Raw genomic sequence first — 22429 nt, 5'->3', positions numbered from 1 at the left:
GTTGTAGGAGGGAATAAAGGCTATAATTCATTTCTCTGTTTTATGTTCTTGAGACTTTGATGTGTACATGTGCAGTCAGAGCTTGGCAGAAATTGCTGAGATCATAACAGTTTGACGTCCAGTGGGATGTGTGTGCTTACTGGGGTGTGTGTGGACAGCTGCTGGAACCATCATTGCCTCTGAGGACTCTAGCCTATCCTGCTTTGCCTTTTATTCAGGGTTTACAAAAAAGAATCGGGCAAAGGAGTGAGGCAAGGGAAGAAAGAGAATAGTGATGAATGAGAATATATTTATGTAAAATTCTGATGTTAAAATAGTTGTTTTATTCATGTCCTGCCAACTTCTAAAGGTGTCCTGAAACTGCTGTGACGCCTCTTGCAGTGTTTCATAGAGAACCCTTCATAGATAATGTCCCTTGGCTTTATTTTCACTGAACCTATAGCTAGCCGTTTCAAGTGAGGAAGGGCTAATTGTGTGATTGTAATTTGGGAACAGAGAAGGGTGGTTTGGACTCATTCAGGCGGCTGTATTAAGGACAGCTGCTCGTTTCATCTTAGTTTCTTAACTTACTGCAGCTATTGCTTGTAAAATTGCCTTCTTACACTTAAGGCCTACTTCGGTTTGCTATGTGAACTGTTACTTATTTCACTGGCTATAACGCAAACCTTGGTTTCTGTTTTTCTCATGACTTTGTGCTTAGTCTTTTATTGTAGTATTAAGCTACAGTTTCAGTGTGGCACTAAGGTTGGAACAGATTTGCCTAAATGTTTGATCTTGAGAGATTAAGGCTCTGTATACCTGTAGAAGACAGATTTGTATCTTGATGTTTTACTCTTATGCTTCGGACTTTATTGCTTGCAACAGACAGTACTTAAAATAATATGCCTACCCATGGTAGCATTACTCATGGAAGCACGTGGAGCATGTCAGATAACGCTTCATAACATCTATTTTTGTTGTTGTTGGGTTGATGTGACACTTTTATGCTTGGGGAGGGACTGATGTAAAAAGACTGCCAAGACTTGGCTTTCAAAGGGTGTCAGCAAGTAGGTTTCTAAAGAGAAAAACATTTTTTCAGGTAAGAGAGGCTCCTCTCTAATAAGGTTGAATTTTCTATTACCGTCAGAAGACAACATGACTACCAAGGGCGGACATGATACCAATTTGAATTTGAAGCAGTGCGTATTAATGAAGTCTAAGTCCTTCCAAATTGCAGATTAGGTGGGCTAGAAAGAAGTAAAATGTTGGTGAAGAGGCGTTCTGTATTTCCTGCCTTTAACTTTCTATTTTTTATTTTGCCTTCTTGTGGTTCCATGGACAGCTACTTCACAGGAGAAGTATAGCTGGTAGGATGGAGGTATGTGACTGCCTGAAAGGGCTTTATTTGTTCTCCATATAGTGGTGGGCTTCAACAGCTCCAACGCTTATTAGATACAGCAGGAAATCCCCAGTACTGCTTTAGTTTGTGTGGAGAACCACAGATGTCTCAGGTATAATTTCATAATAATCTGAAAAAAATCTCTTTTTGAACTGTAGTATTTATTTACATAGCAAGGTTTTTCTTTCATCCATTGCTGTTTTTCACTGTTCTTCATGCCTTGTGTGAATATAAGAGGAATCAATACAGATCTTTGATTTAATCTTGGCTATAAGATGAATGAGGAGATTTTTTTATCAGCGTTGTTTCGTCTTGGAAACAAGCACTGAGAGTATATTCCTAAAGAGTCTGAAGTAGGGTCCTAAAGAGGTTGAGAGTGAGCTCTAGAAATAATTGAGTAGCTCACAATTCTCTCCCCCTGACAGACTGAAATGTAGATTCTGAGCATTTTGAACCCGAAGAAGAGTAGACTGCTGCAAGTCATCTATTACCTGTATTGTGGGTATACTTTAACAGCGAGGCGTGGTGCTGCATCCAAGCTCTGCCAGAACGGGGCTTGTACTGTAGTGTGTCATCTCCACCTATGTTAGGTTATTGACAGTGATGGGGTCGTGGAGCTGGAAGATGAGGGCAGGATGGTGATGGGGCAGGGGGTATTGGCTGTGATGAACTGCAGAGGCTGTTAGAGGCAACCAGTAACAGCCAATAACCTCATACTGGGGACAGGCGATCGCAGTGGGTTTTGAAGGGATGGCAGGCTGGGGTGTGGATGTGCAAAGCAGCAGCACAGCATTGATGCTTCAGTACCAAAAGGTTGTAAGTATTGCAATACAGAATACTGTAACACAGGTAGTCTGTGTATTGCAAGCGGTTGTCTTTTGACAGGTCACAGCAGTTAAATCCTCAAGAAACCGAAGTGGTGTGTGCAACAGCAGAAGAAAAGAAATAGTTGAGTTCTGTTAGTGTACAGGGCCTTAGCAGGAGAGAACTTGAGGCATTAAAATACATTCAGAAGATGTTAACCTCTGATTCATGCTCTATGAAGTGTAGGTTAAAACATCATCAAGATTTCCATCAGTCTGACCAGGCTAAAATCCCTTCAAACACAACAGCTGGTGGTTGATAGGAACTGGAGAAAGAATTATTTCAAAGGGATTGTTAGTGTGTCCAGAGTACATTTTTTTCAGTTGTTTTGAACAGATTCACTAACAAGACTTTCCTTGTTCTGCTCTTAAATGCATAATACTGTTCTGGTCACCTCCAATGCAGAACCGCAGTTGTGAAGTACTTGCATCATCAAAAGCTTGATTCTTCCCTTTTTGAATGATGCGCGCTTACCAGTCCCTAGACAAATAACAGCATATCTTCTGAAAGGCTGAGATGAAGCACATCTGGGGTGCACTATATGACATGACTGTGAGGAGTGCTTAATAGACCTGTGCTGCTGTACTGAGGGATGTCGACAGACTGGAGAAATGGGCCAGTAGCAGTCTCCTGAAGTTCAGCCAAGGGAAATGTCAGGCCCTGCCCCTGGGGAAGGATAACCCCATGCACCAGTACAGGCTGGGGCTGAGCAGCTGGAAAGCAGCTCTCCAGTGAATGACCTTGGGGTCTTGGTGGACACAAGGCTGGCAAGGAGCCTTCTGGGCTGCAATGTGCAGACTGTTGCCAGCAGGTCAAGAGGCGATCCTTCCCATCTGCCCAGCACTGGTGGGGTCACATCTGGAGTTCTGGGTCCAGTGCTGCTGGGCTCTGCAGGACAAGAGAGTTACAGACGTAATGGAGAGAGTCCAGCAAAGAGCCACAAATTTGATTAAGTAGTTGGAGCATTTGCCACATGAGGAGAGGCTGGGAGGGCTGGGGCTGTTCATCCTGGAGAAGAGATGGCTCAGGGGATCTCATCAATGTGTATAAATTCCTCACAGGGGAGTAAAGGAGATGGAGCCAGGCTCTTCTCAGCTGTACCCAGTGACAGGACAAGAGGCAGTGGGCCCAAATGGAAATATGGGAAACTGTCTGAACATAAGAAAACGTGTTTTCACTGCAGGGGTGGTTGAACGCAGGCACAGGCTGCCCAGAGAGGCGGTGGAGTTAGAGATGTTCAAAACCTGCCTGGACATGGCCCTGGGCAGCTAGCTCCAGCTGACCCTGCTTTGAAAAGCAGTGGGTTGGACTGGATGATCTCCAGAGATGCACTTCTATCTCCTCCATTCTGTGGCTGTTGCTGTTACAGGAAACTGCTGGTTCATATCCTCATTAAGGTAAAAAGCTGCTAAACTGTTAACGGTGCTGTGCACAGCTGTCCTTAATTTGCATGAAGTTGCCATGTCTTTGCTTTGTTTTAAGGAGTCTCTCGAACCGTATCATATAGGGCAGCAATCGCTTCAGGCTTATTGCGTGCCCTGAGACTGCTGTCAGGTTGTAGTCCTCAGTAGTTGCCTTTATTTGCATTGTTACGTTTTGGCATAGGAGTCCGTGATGCTTCTGGACACAGGTGTGTTGCGTCTCCTGTCGCAGGAGCCCTGGCACCTGTGGAGGGTAGTCTGTGAACTGGTCAGTGTGGCTGTCACGAGCCCAGGGTTACACAAGTGTCGGGGTAAAAGCATCCAATTCTGTGGGATGCACCATAGCCCATAAAATGACAAAGTTGTTCTTTACTTATATCTGCTTGTTCAAAAATGGTCTGAATCGTTCTTGTGGTGTGTCCCCAGTGGGTATGTGCCAGTTCAGAGACCAGAGTCAGTACTGCAGAGTGTGGCTGATGGTATTTTTGCTTTCTATTTCCTGGCTTTTGCAGTTAGCTTTAGCTGTACTTTGTATCAGTTTCAGTTTTGGATGACACTTAATGGACTGGTTTCTATGATAGTCCATATGCTTGCTGATTTTCTTTTAAGCTACCTCAAGTGGGAAATACCCTTCCCAGAAAAGGGGGAATTCAGTTTTCCACCTGAACGTGCCCTGACCTGACTGTCAGAGGGAAAGTGAAGAAAATGAGAATGTTGAAAATGGCAATAAGCAGGACGGACCCTTCACCCAGAAGCGTCTTCTAATTGACGTGCCATTTGTCTGGGTTGGTGGTGGACGCTTGTGCTTCTATAAATAGCAGTAGTGGTGTTTGGCCTCTCTGTCAGCCCTGTGGTGTGAGGTGGTGGAGGATGTTTTGCGGTGTTGGTCAAGGTCCCGGCTCAGCACCTTCCTCAGCTTTCCTAAGGCTGTGCAGAGCGTGGCGGTGGGGTAGCTCTGCCTCTCCAGGGGCTGCTGGTGTGGAAGCGTGCTCTGTGGCTGTGTGCTTTGAAATTACTCTCAGAGATGTTAGAAAAATTTCTAAATAGAACTTGCTTCCAGCAGGAGAATATGGTTTAAAATATTGCTGGAAGCAAGTGGAAAAGAGCCTTAAAGAAGGCTGTGAATACTCAAGGAAGAATGTCAAATTTCTGTACAAACTTTGTGCGTTCAGGAAACCCTGGGGAAACATAGTGAAACTTTACTTTCCACTTGCCAGCCCTGGTACTGGCTCAGTTTCAGTTGCAAACAAAATGGAAACTCCCGCACTATCCCTGTCCCCTCCCCATCCTCTCCCCCTTAACGTGAAATACCCATCTGGGTAATATGAATACTTTCTTTAGGAAGGGAGACTTTCTGGTCACTGGACAACTTTTCTTCTTCAGAGCTGTTAGGTGGTGTGTGGGTGATGTTTATGGAGTGATCTTTTTAAATTGAGAAAGGCTTTTAAAAATAAATGATAATAAAAGAATGGGATGAAGCAAAAATGAGACCAAGCAACTTTTTAGTTGGTAAATTTACTTATTGCTGATTCCTTCTGGCAAGTTAGGCTTATGTGGAAGACTGCCCAGGAGATCTGTAGCCTTTTTGTTGGTGCAAAACATGTTACTGTCGGAGCTTGCCAGACACATTTCTTCTGGCTTGTTAGCCAGTAACTCTCTTAATAGGTACCAAACAACTTAGCAGTGCTCCTTTTTTTTTTTTTTTTTTTTTTTTTTCCTCCCCCTCTCTTCCTCCCAGCTTCCCATGGACCCAAGGCCTAGGAGTGTGCTACTTGTCAGCAGCTGGCTGCCAAAGACTTCTTGGAGGATTTGGAACCAGACACTTTTTCCATTTACTCTGCAAAGTTGCTTCTCTGGTAGTACAAAAAGAAATGTTCTCAGAGCCCTTGTTATGCAACTTGAATTTCAGAGAAAATGGCATGCAAATAGTCAGCAGTATAATTGGGAAGCTCCTTTTTAAAAACATCATTATGTTGATGTTAAGTGGTAGTGCACATCAGGAGCCTTGCTTGCAGTTTCACTAATTTCAGAAAGACCATTGCTCTTGCCACATGCACAGCTGACATACCTTAAAAGTAAGACTTCTGGCAAGAGTGTGTTTCTCTTTTTTTTGTTTGTTTGTTTTTTGGGGTTTGTTTTGTTTTTTTTCCTGTTTGCAACATGATTTCTGTGCATATTCTTTATGGGTTTTTTGTAGTTTCGGTAGTATGCATGTATCTTGCATGGGATCATCAGTTCAGATGGCATCCTAAAATGCTTATATAAGACATTCTTGCATCTTCCTGTTTGTTTCTTAGAAATAAAACTGAGCAAGAACAGGGATGATATTCTAGAGGTGTAAAGCGTGGCATGTTTTTTTACTCTGAGGAGTTTTTGACTTTCTTTTGAAGGAATGCCGTTCACAGCAGTTCATTCGAGTAGTAACTAGAAGCACCTTTCCACACAGTGCTCGCCAGTTTATAGCGTGTCCAGTGAGGCTTTTTTCCTTTCAGTTGCAGATTTAATCACTAAATTAGTATGTGCTGGACCCTGTAAATGCACTTCTGGGGAAGACTGAAGAATATTGAAAACTGATGGTACGTTCTGAGTCCCTGGGTGTAGCTGTGGTGCGAACGGACTGAACTGATGTAAGATCTGGCTTAAGGAGGCAGAAGCCATGTGTTTTTTCTAAGTCCAGCCATGAGTCTTTTAACTTCCCCAGTCTTAAGTTGAGGAGTCTTCATAGCTGTTTGGTTGCTGTATATGAATTTAATGCTGAGTTATGGTGTTTGGATTGCATTGTCTGTGGTTGAGTATAAAAAAATGACATGACTATAGTTTGGTGTCCAGGCATTTGATTAGACTTAGTGTGGTTTCATAGCAGTTTGTACCTTTCTGGCATAGGTTTTTGTGTGAACACTTGGTGAGGTCCTGGACACTAAATTGGTCAAAACAGCCCCCAGCCTGTGCTGTTTACTGCCTCGCTGGGTTTGTCACCTACCCACTTGGCACCCGAGGCTGGCACACCAAAGGCTTAGGCTAGCAGTGGTGCTCATCCAAGGGAAGAAACGTGGCAGTGTGTATTTGGAGATTGGCTTGAGCTCTTGTAGGGCTGTAATTCAAAAGCACTTTGTTTTAGTCAGGGCACATAACTGACACAGGACTAAATTATTTCTCATGTGCCTTTTTCCTCTCTCTGGGACAAATGTAAGGCATTGCATGTGCTGTTGAACAAATAGGTGGAAATCACTGACAACCCTGCATTTTTTTTGCAAATGATGGTAAAGGTGAAGATCAAGGAGAGGAGACCCTGACCTCTCCTGGCGGAAGTGTGGGAGAAGCATGAGAAATCATGGTGAAAGAAAATAGTGAAATGTATAGAAGCTTCAATGTTCCCAGGTTTTGTGAGAATTACTTCTAGACTGCCTAGTGTGCCATGTTTTCTTGTAACTGTGTGTTTTCATTGAAATAGATTCCTTTTTGTGCCTTGAGTCAGGAGCATGATAAGTTTTAGGTGGTATTTTTATACATTTATGTGTCTTCTGGAAATAGATGTTGTTAGCCTTGGGTTCTATGTGATTTTTTTTTTTTTCTAGCAAGGAATTTTGTAGTTGCTGACAGCATTCATTCTGTCCCCACATCCCCTCCACATGGCCTGTGCATAGGTGGTTTTGTCACAGCCTACCTGAAAAGTTTAGCAAGCTTGGTTTTTAGCATTGCAGAATTTGAGCAAGTGTTAGTTTTTAATTCACTCTGGATTTTGTGTATTAAATCTAAAAAATTAAATTCTGAGTAGAATGAGTTTAATCTGCTTGTTTTTCCTTACCACCTATCATGCTGTGTGTATATCTGGCACAACGCTAGTGACCGTACTTAACTGTGGATTGAGGTTTGTTGTAATTTTACCTGAACTTTCTTTGGTCTCTCTGAGAAGTAGCAATGTGGAGTGTGAGGGGAAGGAGGCAGGCTGTTCTGCAGGAGCAGTATTGAATGGGTTCCTGTCATGGAGCTTTGCACTAGTTGAACAAACATTGGTTTCAATTATGTTACTGAAGTGCAGTTACAACTCATCCATTGTATTACTTCTTGGTTGAGTTTAAATCAATTTCTATTTTGAATAGAATAGTATAGAGACTTATGGTTTTCTAGAACAAGAACTTGGATAAACAAGGATGATTCTCAAGAGTGTCTTGTGCCTTTTTTGATATGAACTGCATCCAGGACGATGGCTTTCTGTCTCCCTTCTCCAGCAGTCACAGGAGGAAGGCTTTCAGATGTGTCTGCAGACTTCGTCATAGGTGACTTGAGACATTTATAGTGTGCTCTGAATTTTGGAGGGGTTTACTTAACTCTTCTGGAAAGTTGGGCCCTTTTTAGGCAACTTAAGTTGTGCAGTCAAAAAATCTTCATAACCCAAATTATCAAATTTCTTGGGAAGATCTTGGTGATAAAAATACTGAAAATAAAAATTCCTGTGAGGTAACAGCATGGTGTTATGTATTAAACTGGCAACTTTCCTCAGCTTGTTTAGTTACTGAGTGGCTTGACAGATTCTTAAAATGGATTATAGCTGACTTAAAGTACCAGCTTGGGAGTGTGAAAGAGCAGTATGCTACACTGGCAGTAGAAGAAAAATTGATTGAAATGACACTGTCCCCTGCCTTGTGAATCACTAGGTGTTAGTGTGACACTGCTGCTGTTAATGCTAGGTAGGAAACAATAAGATGTTTTTTGGGGGCCTTCCATACCTCTGCAAGTGATTTATTGTAGAATCCAGCTTCTTTCCAGCCAGCACATTTGACCATAAAACACTGTCCTTGATTTCTTTCTCTGCTGCAGCTCTAGTGTCTTTTGGCAGTTTGGCAGTTTATTGCCATAAATAACTGCACTAGATAATCTTCAGCTTGCTTTTAGTTATCTGGTTATGCCTGACCTTGTGGACAGGACCTTCTACGGTCTTTATTGTCTAATGCAGAAAAACCATGATGGCTTCATATTCATCCTGCGTTGTACTTAACAGTTTTGAAAAGATTTCATGCAAGCTCTGCCACCATAACATGCTGTTTTTGTGGATGGGTCAGCTTCTGTGAAAGACATTCACAGTGCTTGGCCACAAGTTTAAAATAGTAACTGGTCTCGGTTACTTCTATAATTACCAGTATCATTTCATGTATCTCATGATTTGCATATCATTTTGCAAATGTCCAGATGGAGAGGAAAATAAATTTGCAGTCACTCTGAACCTGAATTTATAAAGGATGTGTTTTAAACTGATATTTACTGTTAAGAATGTGTGTGTGAAGCCTGAAAAATGAATTGCAGAGGCTGGGAACAGGAATCAGCATTTGGGTAGAGAGGAGCAGGCTGTCTGCTCTTACAGTTAGGATAGAAAATGAATTCCAGGGAGAGTGGAAAAAGGCAAATACTTTATATTTATAGACTCTTGAAATGAGAGGGTATGTACCCACAGTAATTATTTAAAGGAATTCTTCCATTGTTATCAGAGAAGTACAATAATACTAAAATGTTAATCTAAGATTAAACTAGTTGCTGACTCTTTAAACGGTATTTCATACCCTTTATGTGACTGAAGGACTATGGTAAAATAGCTGAGATTGGAATCTAGGCAGTACTGTTGCTGCAGAAATACTATCGATACTGAAAATTATCCTAAGAGGCTGATAAAACCTAAAATTACTCTTTTGCTCTCTGTGGGAAGTATTAAAACCAAACCAGATCTTTTCATGAGACACTAGGTAGTCTTTGTTATTGTTTGAGAGAAATGTGAAGATATGCATTTCTGCTGTAAGTTTGCAGCCTGTGAAAACACAAGAAGAGGCAACTGGCCTTGTTTCATCTCTTTCCAAAACTGCCATTAATTACTGCAAATTCAGCAAGGACATCATTTAGTCTTTAGTGAGACATGAACCTTTGTTTCAAAACATACATCATTTAAAAAGGATGGCAGATCAGTTTGGTTTTGTCTGCAAATAAAATTTTGTTTCTTGGGTGTTGGTGCTTTTTTTTTTTAAATTTCAGCAATTTCTATAAAATTTCAAGTGCTCTGAAAATGTGCAGGGAGCCAAATTTTCTTCTGAAAATGACATGAAGTGGCAATGGAAGTTTGAGGAGGATTCCCTGTAACTTTGTTTACAGCATAATTTCTGGAAAAAAAAAAAAAGCACCGTGCATAAGGTTCAGTATATACTAATAAATGCCAGAAGTATCCATTAACTGTACAGTGGTTCATTTGTGTAAGCTGTTGTATTTATTTACTGTCATAACTAGTGACTATGGGAATATTTAACTTCCCATATTACAGTTGAGTCTCAGAAGAGTTGGTGGATGGATTTTTATTTTATTATTTATTTATTTTCTTCTTTTAAGAAATGAGGAAGTGGAAAAGACCAAACATCATCTAAGCGGTCTTGGGGCTGCATGTAGATTAGTAGCAGGATGCAGGATTTTGTGGACTAAAATTAGTCTAGAATATCTGGAGTAGTAATCTCGGTCGTTTGATGTTTATCTTAATTTTGCAGTTCCAGCTGAGGATTAGTGTGGTGCCCATGTCCAGCAGAATACTGTCAGGGAGTCTTTTCCTTAGTGCCTATGAATTAATTTACAAATAAGATACCTATACTAGGTATAAGGCCACAGCTTTGTCAAACAATCTTGATGCCTGAGTGCCTGTGGAGCAATGCAGATTGGTAGAGCTGACAGCAATGTACTGAAGACCTATGGACAAGTTATTGTCTTTTGTGGAGGGTGAACTCTTGACAGCTTTCTAGAAGACCTAAAAAGTATCCTGATTTTTCACTCATCTTTTCAAAATAGTAAATAAGCTTTTTCCATTATTCTCCTTGACAATTTTACAGCTATTACATCATTTTATCCCTGAATTCCTGGCGGTGTTATCTTGAGAGATGTAGGGTTAGGAAAGAGTTGATGATCTCAAAGTCCAGCTTCAGAAACTTGATGCAAGTGTTGATAGTATAAAATCCCATCAATGGGCAAGCCTCTGGACTGTCTTAAATAGTACTTGCATTTCTCACTTGTTGCACTGGAGAAGAAAACATGGAAAGGATGACTGCTTTATGCTGGGCTTGTCCTTCCTTTGGATTATGATAATTTTTCGTGACTGCTCTTAAAGTAGGTGGGAAGTGGCTGAATGAATTCCAAAATATATGCAAGTGAAGATAAAACTGACTAGAGAATTGTTTGTGGCTGTTAGTGTTTTTATGTAAGCTACCTGTTCCTTTGTTTAGCTCTTTAATTGCAATGGAGATACCCTGTAGAAATGTTTGGGTTTTTTTCTTAGTTTGCATGACAAAAATTCTAACTTTATTAGTAAAGTCTTGAGGGATGTTATAGCTTATGTAAAAGGTTAAATTTAGTTAATCTTGATATTTCTGATCAACCATATAAAAGTAGCTAAGGCAGTGGGAAGACTTTAGATTTCTTTTAAAGTAGCTGCTTTTTATATAGTATTATCAAAACAGGCATGTCCTTTTTTTCATATGCTTACATCTCTTGCTGTGCCCAAACCATTAGAATAGCTAGCCAGAGATGCTCTTTTGCTTTCACATTGCCTTTTTAAGAGTTAAATAACCTTTTGATTATTTTTATGTAGGAATTCTAATTCTCCTCAATGTTTTCTTCTCCAAATGCCTCTTCTGGATAAACAAACCTCTCTTACTAGTAGTTCACAGAAATTGTGCATATGGATTCACTGCAGGGAAGTGGAGTTCCAGCCTCTGGGTGCCTTCGTGCAGCTCGATCGCTTCTCCCTGTTTCCCCCATAGAAGCAGGTACCAAAGCAGGAGGAGCCCAAGGAGAGTTCTCCACTTACCAACAACTTCCTTACACGTGCTCTGTTTTTAATGTCTCTTTTTTTTAAGCAGAGGAGCACTGCAAGAAGCATCCAAGGTCTCTTGGTGCCCATGCTGCAGGCATGCTGCTGTCTTAGTTGGATTCAGGCTGACTTCTGCAGGCTCATAGGGTTGGGTCTGAGTCGCCCTTCTCCAGCAGAGATGTCGGAGAGCCTGCTGCCTCAGCCCTGAACTATTTCTGTGTGTTTGTGTGGCCCTTGGGAGCCTGGGGAGATGGACACACACTGTGTGCTGAGCTGAGCACACAGTGGGATGCTGAGCTAGAGCTGCCCAACTCTGCTGGACCCAGGTCGGTTCCTAGCAGAGAGGCTGAGCTGCGGCTGTATAGTGCCAGTCCTTCCTGCATAGTGCCTATACTGTCTCTGGTTTTCCATTATTATATATGTTATCTTGGCACATGCTACCCAAAGTAATACAAGGGTACATGTACTAGGTTGTGCAGATCCTTCAGCAAGTCTTTTTTTCAGGTGGAAATTTCCTGAAGAGGGCTCAGGAGGTAGTTAAGAAGCTGGCATATTCTTAATGTTTTTTTTAATAACTTGCTGAAGTGTAAATGCTCTTTCAGAGGCCTTGTAGAGGTTTATATAGTGGATTTTAGACTGCTTGTTAATGAGCTTTTCTTAGTTATCTGAGCAGATTCCATAAAAAGGCTGTGGAATATCTCTCAAAACCCCTCTGTCTTAAGGACTGCAAGGAGAAGCAGTGGTAGGGAAGATAGGCTCTACTCATAGGGTGTTTGAAGAAAAATGTACAGAAAAGCTGCAACATACTTTAGTTTCACAGTGACTTAGAACTAAACTATATACAAACTGGACTTTCACTCTTGATTGGTATTTTAATTTGTTAATATGTTTGTGTCCTGGTTTTGGCTGGGATAGAGTTAATTTTCTTTCTAGTAGCTGGTATAGTGTTATGTTTTGGATTCAGTATGAGAAGAATGTTGATAACACACTGATGTTTTCAGTTGTTGCTAAGTAGTGTTGAGACTAAGTCAAAGGTTTTTCAGCTTCTCCTGCCCAGCCAGCAAAAAGGCTGGAAGGGCACAAGAAGTTGGGAGGGGACACAGCCAGGGCAGCTGACCCAAAGTGGCCGAAGGGGTTTTCCATATGGTGTGACGTCATGTCCAGTATATAAACTGGGGTGATTTGGCCTGAGGGGGATCACTGCTTGGGAACTAACTGGGCATTGGTCAGAGAGTGGTGAGCAATTGCGTTGTGCATCACTTGTTTTGTATATTCCAGTTCTTTTATTACTATTGTCATTTTATTATTATCATCATTATTAGTTTCTTCCTTTCTGTTCCATTAAACTGTCCTTATCTCAACCCATGAGTTTTACTTCTTTTTTTCCCCAATTCTCTCTCTCATCCCACTGGGGGCGGGGGGGCGTGAGTGAGAGTGGCTGTGTGGTGCGTAGTTACTGGCTGGGGTTAAACCACGATAGTTTGGAAGCATGTCTCTATATGAAAGACACATAGCTATTTTTAGTTATTATGGATATTTGGAAACAAATGCTGTCTAATGAAAGGAGCTGTAAATCAGCAGTCTCTTGAATTCCTTTAGATTTTGCTCACACTAAACTTCGGGCAAGTTACTTGGGCGTTTTGCCAATGTTCTTTCATAAAGTGAAAGTGGTTCAATTTTTTTTCTGCCTTGTTGGTTCTAATGACTGTTTGAAAGGTTTGGCTGGCGTGCGACTACTTTGAAGCTGGAAATCATTAAGTAATGCTGAACAGTAGATTTATCAGCCTCTCATTCTTTGTAAAACAACTTTAGCAGTTGCTTGCATAACTAAGAGTATTCTGTTTTTTCAGGGATGTATGATTACAAGGCAGGTAGTCATGACAAAGTAATGACACCACATGGTGGCATGAAATGCTGAGTTTGGGGAGGTGGTAATGTGCAGGTAAGTGTTAGTCAGTGGGGCTCGGCCCTTGGAGGCTCTTTGGAGCAGAGCCGTGGCTGTCCTGTGCCAGAATGTGAAAGCAGGCTCGTGCAGTGCCTGCAGATGAGGATGCAGAGGAGCACAGGGCTTACTAGGACTTGTCAGGCAGGATCTGTTTATGTCCTGTCTTGGGTAGTGACGTGTAGCACATGTGAAAAACTTTTCTTTTTCGAATGCAAAGCTAACTTAAAAGAACAAGACAACTTCTCCCATCCCCAAATCCCACCATGAACCCCTCTCTCCATAAGCAGCTACACAACAACAGCCGCTGAGCAGCTGGCTTGTTCTGTACATCATGAGGATTTGTGTTTGTTCTTTTGCAGTGTTTCCATCTGCATCTTTGAGCTGTCCAAAGCTCCGTTATCCATTTAAACCAGAGATCTGCAGAATTTTACAAAATGCTTAGCTTTTATGGCATGGCCGTGAATTCTTTTGATTAGATTGTCGTTTACAATAATCAGTTTGCTATTGATTGTTTTTAGGCACGTTGCCTTACCAGTGAGAAGTTCGCAGTGAAAGCCATTTGGAATGTGTGTGCTGCAGGCCTGAAGAATACATGCAGGTCTACCACAGCAGCATCTACAAACGTTTGGTTTCCAAAGAATCAAAAATGTGCTGTTGGAATAAGGAAGGTAGTCAGCTCAAATTTAACCTAATTCAAAGTTGTATCTCCCCAAATGGAAAAGCTGTATCGTACTGTTGGATTACAGTGGCACTAACTCATATTTAGGTGTTCTGTAAAGTGATGTGGTTTTCCCAAAGATGGGAGTTCCTGTGACACCAGTAAGACTTGTGGTGGTTCTGCTTTTCTGAAGCTACACGTCCTTAATTATTTCATTGTGGAACCTAGGAATGCTTCTGTCTCCATACAGAAGCCTTTTAAAAAGAATTTGCTAATAGCTGTCCATTCGCCTTGCTACTACTGTGTCTGCACTGTAGGGACTCACGGCGTAGTCTGGAGTATATTTTAAAATTCATAGCCTAAGTTAGATTACATTTCCTCTAAAATTTCTAGTACAGGGAGTGTGTTTGAGGGTTTATTCTCTCTACCCTATTTCAGGAAATCATGGGAGATACTAGTTGTTATTTTGAGGTGGATGATTTCTCCTGTTAAAAACAAGACACTTTGTTTTTAATGACATAGAACCTGTCCATGATTTGACTTTAAAACTTAACTTCTATACAGGTATATTATGCTGTATGTTTTAACATGTCTGTATATGCAGCTGGTTAACATGCAGCGAGTTTAGCAAAAAATTTAAAATCACTAGGAGAGAAGGTAGAAAATATAAACTCTTAAATTACTTTATTGTGCTTTGTTTCAAATCAGTTGTCAGATAAAATAAAGCACATCTCAGAAGAGAATAAGGCTGAAATCTCAGCAGTATGTGTTCAGAATGCAAGAGAGTAATTAACCACATTACCCAAATCTTTTTCAACTGTGTTGAAATGCAGCAGATCCTGTTGTCCTACCACTCTTACCTGGAAATTTATTCAGTAACTATTTCAATTAAAAAATAATTGCAGAAATTGAAGAAAAATTGAGATGAATATAGCATAAACACTAAAGAAGTCTGTCCTGGTTTTGGCTGGGATAGAGATAATTTTCTTTCTAGTAGCTGGTATAGTGTTATGTTTTGGATTCAGTATGAGAAGAATGTTGATAACACACTGATGTTTTCAGTTGTTGCTAAGTAGTGTTGAGACTAAGTCAAAGATTTTTCAGCTTCTCCTGCCCAGCCAGCAAGAAGGCTGGAAGGGCACAAGAAGTTGGCAGCTGACCCAAAGTGGCCGAAGGGGTTTTCCATATGGTGTGACGTCATGTCCAGTATATAAACTGGGGTGATTTGGCCTGAGGGGGATCACTGCTTGGGAACTAACTGGGCATTGGTCAGCGAGTGGTGAGCAATTGCGTTGTGCATCACTTGTTTTGTATATTCCAGTTCTTTTATTAGTATTGTCATTATATTGTTGCTCACTCCCCCCCAACCCAAGGATAATAACAAGTGGCCGCGTGGTGCTTGGTTGCTGGTTGGGGTTAAACCATGACAATGACAGATCTTTGAGGCTGATGTGAGTCACTTGAAATGTTAGAGATTAAATTCTTACTCTTTTTCAAGTCAGAAAGACAATGTCACTTAGTCTTGCTTCCGTAGTTCCATAATCCAGGAAGGCCATTTCAGTAAGGTGCAACTTGATTGTGTCCTTAAGACGCAATTACTGCTGTGAAAAGCACTTTCAGCAAGAGCAAGATGGGTACTTGCTCCTGTTCTTCACGTGTCTCACTATATGGACTCGGTGTTAAAGAAAGCATTGAGGGAGTGTGGTGTGCTCTGTACGTGGAGTCGGTTTGCTGTTCTGCTGACCACCTTCACTTGTAAATGTGTGTCTGGCTTTTGGGATCAGTAAGTCCAACAGGACTGCTTGTTGTGCTGGGATTCAAGCACAAGCTTAACAGAATTGGGGCTGAAGTAATACTACATACCTTGTGGAGCCTTGGAGTGAAGCATGGTTTATCTTGACCACAAGCACAACAAACAAAAGTGTCAGAATGGTGCAGATATTTTGAATTTCCGTAATAAAGTAGCTTCTAAATATTAACTACATTCTACCAAACTTAAAGTCATTATTCAGAGCTTTTCTTTTCACACTTTGCTTTTAAGTAGAAATACATCAGATACCCACAACTAAAAATTAATTTCCAAAATAGAGTTTTACTTTTATGGGGGATACGTAGAATCAAAAAGCGTAGCTTTTTTTCTCAAGCTCTTGTCAGAGTATGCTTGCTGTATTCTAAATACATCTGAGGTGTATGGTGATTTCGTTGCAAAACAATTCAGTCTGTTTTCAGAGCAGCACTTTAATTGTTGGGCCTCAGGTTATGATTTTAAATCTATGCTGCACTGTTTTATGTTCAGTTTATCATTTATAATGTTTAGAAGACTTTGTAGGACAAATGCTGGGAAAAAAGAAGTCATCAAATAGGCACAGTAAAATACCTTAAATAGGCACAGTAAAATTGTGAACTGTCCCTTCAAATTGGTTACTTCAGTTTTGGGTGAATATTGTACCTCCAATTAAGTAATTACTGATAAGAAGATGAGAAAATACATTGTTCTTTCTGCTAGTGCTGTGTTAACACTGTCATGCCTTCTCTGGCTTCTGACATTGAGGTTTGCAAGGCTGTTTGGATATGGAGAGTATTTGCCCTAATAATGGGAGTGTACTCTTTTTATTGGGATAGTGTGGGAACATTATTATTTGATGTAGGGACTGACTGCTGGTATTTTCTGTTTGGTCATAACCCCACAGCACAAAAGGAATACCTGGATTCAGAGAGAGGCTTGGTTAAAACCCAGTTCTGTCAGCTGGGGGGGGAGCTCGGCAGGCTAAGCCAAGCTTGGTTCTCTTGCTGGCTTCCCTTCTGTGAATCCCCTCCTGAAACCACGGTGAACTCTCTTCTGGATGCCTCACTGCCTCCTTAAGGTGATGGGGGCCCCAGACCAAATGTGAAGTACGTGTATTGTTGCTGCAGTTATTCTTGGAACAAGTGAAAATGACCATTAGGTTTCCTTGACAACCTATAACTTTCTTTTGAAGTGATGTCAAGAAAACAAACATATTCTTGAATGAGGTACAAGTCTCACAGCTGAGTCCAAGGGCTATGAAGGGAAGGGGCTTTTAACCCCTGCCTTGTCACAGCTTGGTATGAAGGTTCATGTTTGCCCTGTGCTACAGAAGGGGTGGTAACTGAAAGGAGTATGTCTGACATGGTGATAGTGATGGCTTTGCAAAGAGTGTTAGCCACCTATAGTCTTGCTCAAATTTTTCTTTGGGCTGAAAGGTTATGTGGAAGTTTGTTTAGGGGGAAAAAAAAAAAATCTCTGGCCCTCAGTTACCTTTGGTTAATATTAACTTTTAAAAATATTTTCCAGGATAGGAAGCTTGAGAAAGAATTCACACTGGATGAAAATAATTTTCTGAAGCTGGGTATATTCCAGGAACTGTAACCCAAATGTTTCTCTGTCCGTGGAGAAGATTTCACATTTGAAATAACTCCTACTGAAGGTATGCACATCTACCTTTCCTTTTTAAGCTCAGCAATGACAACATGCTTTATAATGCTATATTATGTGTTCTGATGTTCGCTAGTGAGATCGTTCTTGATATTTGACACTTGGAGTCATTTGAGAGGGAACTGTAGTGTCACTGGGATGGTCCTGCTGATGAGATTCAGAGCAGGTTACATACAACTGAGAAGCTCAGTTCTTCTGCAGTTGAGTGTGCAGTCTAGTCATGGTATGTTGGTCAGGTTACTCCCCAAACCCAGGTCTAACTGGTAAGTGTTTCTCCAAAGTTAAGCTCTAATTTAATGTACATAATTGATGGGAGGAAGATGGAACTTCTTTTTGTCTTTCTGATGGCTATCTGTACTTCTGGGAACTGCTTGTGGCTGTTCCAGGAAGCAACAATATGGAAATGACACATCATACATTTTGTCATTGGGGTAGTGAAAGTGAATAGGCTGTGATTACTCACAGGTTTTCCTAAGGTGAGAAATTGGAAGCATCCAACAAAGTTATCAAGCAGGCAGTTTAAAGCAAACAAGAGGAACTGCCCTTTGATGCAGCATGTAATTACATTGGGGATTCACTGCCTTAGGATTATTTGGAGATGGACTGGCTGCTTGTGGGAGCACTGCAATCCTTCCTGGTGCCAGCAGTGGAGATGGCTGACGTGGTTGTTTTCCTGTTGGTAATTCAGTTAGGAAGAGCTTTCTCAATGCTACAAAGGCAAGAGTTTTTACATAAAGCAAGGTTTCCCAGCGGGAATAGGTTGTGAATTAAAGGCATTCTTAAAACTCCTAAAAGAAGGAGGAGACCCTAAGTTTTGTTGCAGAAAAGTGCAGGTTTTAGGTGAGCTGTAAATAAAGATGCTACTGCTGATGGAGCTGGTTATATTTATGTTGCATGTCAGACCTGATGGCTTGAAACTGGTGAAAATTGAGTGTAGATTCAGCCTAGATAGAAGGAAGAAATTTTGTATGATGAGGGTAGTGAGACACTGGTACAGGTTGTCCAGAGAGGTGGTCGATGCTCCATCCCTGGAAACATTCACAGTCAGGTTGGACGGGGCTCTGAACAACCTGATCTAGTTGAAGCTGTCCCTGCTCATTGCAGGGGGGTTGGACTAGATGACCTTTAAAGGTCCCTTCCAAACCAAACCATTCTGTGGCTCTATGAAAATTGTTCTGGAAGCCATTTGGGAACTAGAGCATGTGGATGGTACCCAGACATTTGTAGTCATCTATGCCAGTGAGATATATATAAAAAAAAAAAAAAAAAAGAAGTTGGAAATAACAATGTAGCCCAGTCTGGCAAATTACAGGTCCAGCTGGCTCAGGACCCTCTGATACCTGCTCCTGCTAATGGCGTACTTGGGAGAAGTTTAGAACAGGTATAAATGTAGGGTAGGCACTACCACTTTCTGCCACTTACCCAGGTTAGTGTCTTTTCTGAAACAGCAGTGGCTGTAAAATATTTGAGGGTCATTCATAAACCTGTTTTTTATGAACTGGTGTAACCAGCTGAGTTTTTGAGCTCAGTTGAGCTTTTGTACTCCATAACCATCTATGACAGCAGGTTCCACGGGGTTTCTTCTTCCCATGCAGAACGTTAGTGTTTCATTCTGCCTGCTGGTCGCTTGATAACTTTGTGAGGTGTGCCCATTCTTGGGTTTATAGGAAGCTGTAAATCACATTCTATTCACGTCCTTAGTACCATTCATGCCTTTCTCTGTATCTGTTGTTTTTCTGAGCTGTAGTCATGTATCAAGTCAACTTTAATGCATCTTCCATTAGAAGCTGTGCTGTTTCACGTTCCACTCAATCTCTTTTAAGGGAAGCTAATCAGACCAGCTGTACTTGTTTGAGCTTTACTGTCTCTTCTGAGAGAAGCTAACCAGACCAGCACTCAAGATGCAAACACATGATAGTCAAATGATGTCATGCCTTCTGTTTACTTGCTTATTCTTTCTTATAATGACTTTTGACATTGGTTTTACCTCTTTGGCTGCTGATCTCTATTGAGATCCTTGAACAGTGGCTCCAAGATCATTTCCAAATAGATATAACAAAGAGGATCTTTTCTATTTGTATGTTAAAATGTCATGTTTCTTCAAAAGGATTGCCATGCATCACAGAGGAGGGCTGCTTGTTTGCTTTGTCCTGGCTGTGGCACGCAGGTCAGGCAAAGCCGTCTGGAAGGAGGGGAAATAGCTCCTTCCTGGGATCATCTGAGCATACTTGGGGGAAGAATTTCCCAGAATATGGGATGGGGCAGGCAGAAGAGTGTGAGTGTGTGAAAGTTCAGCAGGAAAGAAACTTGCGGCACAGGAGAGCGTGGGATACATCTCAGATGAGCAAGGGGCAGATGGACAGCCTGGCTTCGGAACTGGTGGAGAGTGAGAGACTTCCTGAGGATCCAGAGGACACTGCAGACATTGACTGGTCACAGAAGGCTCCTGCATTAGACTGAACCAAGCCCAGAGGAAAGGATTTGCCAGTCAGGACATAGTGGACAGGGACAAATTGCTTATCCCCTGCTTGTCCTGTTTTCAAAAAGACAAATTAGCCTGAAGTGATGCAATTGCTGCTCAAATACCTGTTGCTGATGTTTATAAACCCTACAAGTATTTATTTTCTTAGTGTGCCCAGAATAAAGATTTGGGCACTTTTGTCTGGAAGCACTGGATGGCCACAGGTCCCTGATCAGAGTGATGTTAACTGACTTAGTGGTTGTTGTTCAGTGGTGGGTTTTCTCCCATGACTAGTACTTACGTTTGTAAGCACCGAGTTAAATCTGCCATTTCATTGTCTGGTTGCTTATTAACATGAAATCATTCTGTGGCTGTTTGTGACAGCTTTGGTAGGTTTAAGCTAAATAATTTTTCTGTCACTAGTAAATGTTTCCACCTTGCTAATCATCTTTCTTCTGAGATCACTTATAAATACATTGAGCAGCACTGTTTCTTTTGGGACCCTACTTGCTGCCTTTTTCTATTTTTTTTCTTTTTTTTTTTTAAATTTGCTTTTGATTTATTTCTTACGTTTTAACCAGCTGCTGATTCACAAAAGAAAGTGAGCTTTTCTTTAAAGTTGTTTGGAGAAGCCCATGCAAAATACTTCTGTGGGAATTCAGATAAACTATCGATTGTACTGTCCTTGTCCATCTGTATGTTTTGATTGTGGATTTTTTTAAATTGTGTAACAGTTTGCTTAAAAAGCTAGTTTTAGGCTTCAAGTTCACCAGGTTAAATAAAGTGATACTTTATGCCTTGCAATTAGTTGTTCGGTAGCTGCTTTTTAAAGGTGTAGAGCTTTTGGGTGAATGCCGTCTAGTCCTAGTGATCTATTACCATCTGACTTGCAAGTGTGTTCTAAAACTTTCTCAGATACTGCAATTTCAAAGAGTTATCTAGGGATTTTTTTTTCTTTTTCTCTGTGTAGCAAAGCTTAAAATTATTTATGCTTATAGAGGAAATAAAGGAGATTTTGTACTAAAACTTAGCAAAAAAAATATTCATAAGAGAACCTCAAAATTCACATCAGGAATCCATGCCTGTTGAGACTAAAGAGGTAGATTGAATTAAATGGGACTTAGGAAGACTCTTCAGCTGTGATATAGCTCCTGAAGTTATGTTTGTCCTTTGTATTTTTACAACAGAAAGGATGTTACGGGAAAGAAGTATTCAAAAATACTTTCTTTTTGGAAACAAGTAGGATAATGTATTTCTCTCAGCATTTCCATGTGTTTCCACTTAGTAACTAAGTGGAAAATGTTAAATGTTTCATTTTATCAGGAATCAGCTTAAATAGGCTTAAATAAAAAAATCAGTAAATCTTGGTAATTTCCTCCTGGTTTCCAGAAGGAGTCGCCTGTGGTGATTGCTGGCCATCCATGTTCATTTTTACTGGCCTTGGAGTACTGAGAACATTCTAAAAGGTTGGAAAATGCTGTGGACTTTATGTGTGCCCATATTCAGTAAGGCTCAGGGTAGCCTTCGGTAACTACAGAACTGACTACAGTAATAATCCGGGGCAAAATAATGCAAATATAGAATTCAGATAATAGAGTAACACAAAAATTCACCCAAAGCTTTAGGGGAAGTAGGAGATGCAGTGTAATTTTTTTTTTTTCTTTTTTAATGGCAGCCAAAGCAGCATTGCAAGATGCTATAAGTTTTGTGATATGTAGAACTACTAGTTTTTCAGTTGGTGAATTTTAGTCACCTGTTATTTTTGCAGACTCCACCTGATGTTTTCTAGAAAAGGTAGAGGCCTTTGTACCAAACTTAATGGTACTCAGGTGAAGCATCTAAAAAGACAGCCCTCTGCTTCCCCGCAACAGAATTGTTAAATAAAAATCCAGGCCACAAAGTGAAAATCACTGATAAGTGGAAGGATGAGATGAAGTGAGACAAAAGGGGTTGTATGAAACAGTCATTACAGGCCTTGCAGAGGAGAAAGGAGAATTTTGGCATTCTACTTGTATAAGGAGTAAGATGAAAAGTAGCGATTACTTTGAAACATACATGGTAAGAGGATTTTTTTTTTTTAAGTTTATGTTGTTAATCATCTACCCCAGGACCAGTATGCAGCCAGGGATTGCCTTGTGTGTTCTTCTGGTTCTTGACTAAAGCTTCTGCATACCTTCTAAATATTAAAAAATTCCTGCAGTGTATTGTTGGCAAATAGCAGGTGTTTGAATGACAGTTTAATTCTACATGTATCAAATTTAAAATGCTCTCCATAAAGCAGTTAATCTTCAAAAATGGCAGCATATAGTTATAGAAAACGTCTTACCTTAAATCATGATGGTTTTCCCTTTAATTAGATACTCTGGAGAGAATATAAGCAACTTTGAAGGGCTTTGAGATGTCTGCCTGAAAAAGCA

At 40.8% G+C, this 22429-nt stretch overlaps 1 protein-coding gene across 4 annotated transcripts in view; it reads left to right on the top strand.

The window, feature by feature from the left end:
• PPP6R2 (protein phosphatase 6 regulatory subunit 2) overlaps positions 1-22429 on the top strand; it is a 122904-nt gene that overhangs the window by 13161 nt on the left and 87314 nt on the right. For all 4 annotated transcript variants that reach the window (XM_075024485.1, XM_075024482.1, XM_075024484.1 and 1 more), the window contains exon 2: positions 17411-17543. The gene's annotated coding sequence lies outside the window, so the exon portion shown is untranslated. The remainder of the gene's footprint in view (positions 1-17410; positions 17544-22429) is intronic.

The sequence above is a fragment of the Buteo buteo genome, chromosome 4 (assembly GCF_964188355.1).
Source record: "Buteo buteo chromosome 4, bButBut1.hap1.1, whole genome shotgun sequence".
Lineage (NCBI taxonomy): Eukaryota > Metazoa > Chordata > Aves > Accipitriformes > Accipitridae > Buteo > Buteo buteo.
This window is presented reverse-complemented; position numbering and strand designations above follow the sequence as displayed.